At 34.3% G+C, this 5,277-nt stretch overlaps 1 long non-coding RNA gene across 1 annotated transcript; it reads right to left on the reverse strand.

Annotated features, from left to right (window-relative positions):
- Positions 1-1,606: 1,606 nt before the first annotated feature.
- On the reverse strand, positions 1,607-4,745 carry LOC137816418 (uncharacterized). Its single transcript, XR_011081798.2, has 3 exons — positions 4,389-4,745; positions 2,531-4,281; positions 1,607-2,162 (listed from the first exon to the last, which is right to left on the reverse strand). It is a non-coding gene; the product is annotated as an uncharacterized LOC137816418 (long non-coding RNA).
- Between the last annotated feature and the right edge of the window lie 532 nt (positions 4,746-5,277).

Genomic DNA, 5,277 nt, shown 5'->3' on the forward strand with positions numbered 1-5,277 from the left:
ATTGTCTTCTAAGTTTTATTATGCACTTTGACTATTTTTTTTTGTATAAAAATCTCAACTTGCTTTTAAAGGCATAGATAGAGAAAAGGTCAATATTTTAAACTGCTATGGACAACTTGTTCTCTTACTTTTTAGCAACTTTTCCTTATATTTCCACAGAAATAGCATGGAGAGTTCATATTCCAACTGCTCCACCATATCAAAAAGGAACTTCATTCATCACCATTCTTAAGACTATTCATCACCCAAAAGAAAAAATAATGTTACTTATCTATAAAGACAAATGTTGTTATTGTGATAATGTTATGTATTCGAAATTTCAAATGCATTGTAAATAAATTGAAAACAAAGGCCTATACATTTAGGCCTTCTTGTGTTTAAAATTAAAAAAAAAAATTGTCAAAGAAAATGTTTATCTTCAGCTGGATATCTTTAAAGAACGTAAAGTGTGTGTTTATAGATGAAGAACAGCAGAAAGCCATCGTCAACAGTACAGTGCCATCGTCAATCAAAAGCCCACACACTTTCCACAGACGCATCAGTCGCCAAACCCTTCACCATCTGCATACTTAACAGAACAGACCAAAAGAATAATTATTATAAAACAGAACATACGAATTGTTCTTAGTATGAATATTAAGAAAACAGAACATACAAATTGTTCTTAGAATGAATATCTCAATATCTTATTTGTTCAGATTTTCTACTAATGCAATATGAACTGCTAAATGGACTTCATTAATTTTCTACCACAAGAATTCTCAACACCCAATTCAATTTATTAACCATATGCAAAACTTTATTCTACGGACCTATCCCATGAATGAACACACACAACTTATTTTGTTCTAAAAAAGGCGATTAAACTTTAATGTGACATGAGTAGGCGGATCCAGGTGGAGTCGAACCACCAGCCTCCCATATGCAACAGCATTTGGGCGCTCATTCCAATTCGAGCTCGAGGATCCATCGTAACCTTGAGAAGTATCAAAACAAAATATTGTAACTAACTACTTGAATAGTTCATGAATATAAAACAAATCAAGGATTTCCAATATGAATAAAAACCACTAGTAACTAGTAAATGAAGGAGGAAAAAAATGAAAAGGAAAGAGCACTAGTAACTACTTAATATAAATAACAAACCACTTCGATAAAACTTATGTACTATAGTAATTTGAACCATAGACTAGTAAAGCACGTAACACGTAAACATTAAACCCAAAATTTGAGGAACCGAAAATCCAACCACGAACAACTTCAATATTTCAGAACCAATTTTTGCTTGGGAAAAATCTTGGAAGTGGATTTTCTCTAAAAGGCCGTGTTTTAAGTGCTATACCATCTTCGGCCATTACTTTAGACAACGAAACATTGAACAGTAAATTACTATATGAATATTCAATGTTGATTATAGAAAGTTCACAACATTGTGCATATGTTCCTCCCTGAGAATTAATTAGTATTTATTGAAACGGAATGTTCAATCCATTAACATAAAAGGCAAGAGGATCAAACTATATTCCACAACATCTGATTCGCAAAATATAATTACGAAACCGAATACTGAGAACCAATTATAAACCAACATGTTTGGAAACAAGGGTAGTAAAAACCAAAACTAACAATAAGTAGCGGGGTAATGATGGATGATGGTACTAGTCAGCCTGCAACGGCCAAACGGCACCAAAATACCTACATGAAAACATTTACAAAAATACACTGAAAAATGTTCACAGTTAAGAGTAGGGTAGAAAACAAACCAGAGACAAATATTTTTTTCCAAGAACTACAGAACAACGACGAAAATTTTCAATAGCAATGACCAAGGCTATGAGAAGTTGAAAACAACCACCAACTTCAGGAATACGTCAACAGTACACAGATCGCCGAACAAGTTGATAACAACCACCAACTTCAGGAATACGTCAACAGTATACAGATAGTCGAACATGTCGCTGAATATACAGACATGACCGTTAACGTATATGTTACATGACCGGACATAAAACAATCGTTTGATTTTAATGCACCGTTGTTTATCGTTCATCCAGCATCGTTTGACGTTGAAGCACCAAAGTCAAATCTCTTGATAAATAGCCAGGAAGTTTCCTATCAGTAAATCAATATTTTCATCGAACGAATGAGGATTAACAATTATCCTGCAAATAGAGCATAAATTATGTCAGAAATGCAAATTCACACACCAATAAGGATTAAATCAATATCAATATAAGCATACAACTACAACCTATAAGAGTATAAATCATTAATCATTAATCATATGCTATAAATGAGGTAACAATTAAATACTGAATTATCTAATTCTGTGACAATCCCAAACAAACATCCACGTCATGAACTAAAACTAACCATTTATACAATACAATCAAATAAACAAAATGCAAAATTGCAATGCAAGCCTACTTCTAAATTCCAACAAGAGAATTCAGGGAGAGTAATTAGAATAAATTTAACTATATCCATTCTTATAAGATGTCATAATCTTTCGAGATCAACACCAATTTACCTATAAAGTATGAAGGTCCTTCCTTGATAAGCTGAAACAGAAGAACGCGTTCTTTCATCCTATGCATATCAGACTTCTTTTTCAGATTATATCTAAACTCAAAAGGAACATTTAACGCCACAGCCGCACAGTGTTTGACAAAGGCCAAGATTGATGCTGATCCAAAGCAGAATACTGCAGATACAAGGAACCTTAAAACTACACTAGGTACAGCTATTTACAGCAATCTGTAATCACTGCCTTATGTACCACGGCAGATTATAAAGTACATCAAAATCCCAAGTATCCTAATATTAGCTCCATAATACAGTTGCATCAAGACATTAACTGTTTTTATAGAAGAAAACTTGTAACTTAAAAGATCAAGGATTTAGGGATCCAGAAAGATAGGGACAAAACAATAAGACAATAAAGTTTGAAACAGTGAGATTATATTCTGCATCTGATACGATGGGATTAGTTGATGTGCATATTATTTTATTGAAAATCCGAAGGCACCTTGATTCAATTCTTGAACAAGTTATAAATTGTTGAACTAGCTGATATGCATGAACGCTCGACAAAGAATAGAAACATTTGCACATTACTTTATTGTAAATCAAAAACCACTTTGATTCAATTGTTGAACAATATATAAATTTGGAACGAATATTAAAAATGAGTATATGCTTCAGTTTTATAAATTGCCTTTAATCAATCAAGTTAAAGTTTAAAAAACCACAGAACTGTACAAGATGCAAGTTCCTTTGCTCAAATCTCCTTCGAGACATTTTATAAATTCCTTATAGGCATTAATTTATTGGAAGCCCCCTTCAAATAAATTCTATTCACCAAATGGCAGTGTTCATATGTATAAACAAATCATTTATTTTCGAGGTTGTAAAACATACTCTCAACAAATAGGTAAAAATATGCAGAAATTGTAGCATTGCCTCTCCTTTTAATTACGATTTAATAAAACCAGACTATGATTGCATGCAAGGAATAATGTTAATTATATATTGCAAAATTGAATGCGTAAATTCATACATAACGAAATTAAAATAAATTAAAGTGTGCGTTCAGCACTATGTACCTTGCAAGTAGCCAATTGTTTTGTCATTTTGTCGAGCCGTTACGCGGAGATCGAACCAGAATAAATATAAATAATAAAAAAAAAAACAGAGGGCGGAGAAGAGAGACTAAGGAAGAGGAAAAGGGGAGGGGGAAAACACAACACAATAGGGAGAGGCAAAAGAATCGGGGCAAAAAAAATTGAAAACAAACCCCGATGCCTACCCTCCCCCCGCAAACAAAATTATAACCATTGTATTAACACTTTTCGGACCTGCCATGCAAGCGCACCTGACAGGGCAAAGGTCCATTAACAAGAGCTAACATCAGAACAACTGCCTTACACACACCTCACGCAACCTTACCTCCAATCATATCAAACAGATCCCACAACCACATAAAATATATCTCCTAATCGATTTTACCAATACAACCTGTCCCGAGATCTTGTAGGTTGGTTTCGCGTCCGATACCTGACCAGGCCAGGATGACTTCTTATGAAGAACCCCGATCAGTATCTTACCTGCTTCCAAGAATTCGGGCACAAAACCGATTCAGGAGGATTGGATCGGTCGTCGGTTATCCAGAAGTCCCGCCACCAAAAAGTAGACAACGAATCTCGCAACGGCGTGTGAATCTTTCGATATGTGACCATCACCGTCCAGAAAAGCCACGATCAGCAACGGCGTCACCGAAACCTAACAACACAAAACCACAACCGATTAAAATCAACTGAAAATTCGCACAGGTACATCTGATCTAAATTACCTAATGAAATTAACAGCCGAATTAAACGATTTCTTGCCTGTGTAAAACCAATCTCCTTCGCCTCCGTCGAAATTGAAACGACAGAACCTGCACTTGAAGAACCCTAAAAACCAGAAGAAGTTTCGATCGGCCATACAAGAACGAAGAAGTTGACTTTGGGCGATGAAAACGAGGGTTTGATGAGTCACGCAAGAGACGCCGAGTGAAACTCACGTGGACGACGGAATGGAAAGATGAAGCGTTGGGGTCGTTTTATATAGAAGAATCTGGAGATGATCAACGGCTGTGATTGATTGGGAACGGATTAATCCAATGGTTCGGATTAGATGAGTTGGTTGCGCTAAATAAAAGAAATGCCGAATCGACCGGTGTTGTTGGTTTGGTTGGGTAAGGTATTTGCGGTCACAAAGAAAAGAAGGTTCTGGATGACGTAGATATTCTTGCATGACACGTTTTTTATGTGTCAGTTTTGAAATTCATAATTGGGTCGTTTTGGAGACATTGTCCATGGGCCGAATCTGTTTCTTGGCCCATAGACAGGGTTTTTGATAAGTACAGTTGTAGAATTTTCTAGAGTTTCATATATGAGAGAATATTCTAAGCAAATATTAATAACTATTTTAATGCATATTATTGTGACGAATATATTAACCTTCTCTATTTGATATTGTATAAACGAAAATTAATTAGTTTTAAGAAACTGATAAACCAATTCTACAATAAAAATATTTTTAAAGACCAAAATTATATTATTATATAAAGCTACAATTACCAAAAGGAAACTTGTTTTGTTAATATTTAGTTATTATCAAGAGTATATTTCCGTTGAAATTCTCAGTTTTATTAAAAAAAAAAAACTGATTTTCATAAACTTTAGTTTAATATACATTTAAATTATTTAACTTTAATAAGTTCAGTACACCCTA

This window comes from Phaseolus vulgaris, chromosome 1 (genome assembly GCF_051622355.1).
Source record: "Phaseolus vulgaris cultivar YP4 chromosome 1, ASM5162235v1, whole genome shotgun sequence".
NCBI lineage: Eukaryota > Viridiplantae > Streptophyta > Magnoliopsida > Fabales > Fabaceae > Phaseolus > Phaseolus vulgaris.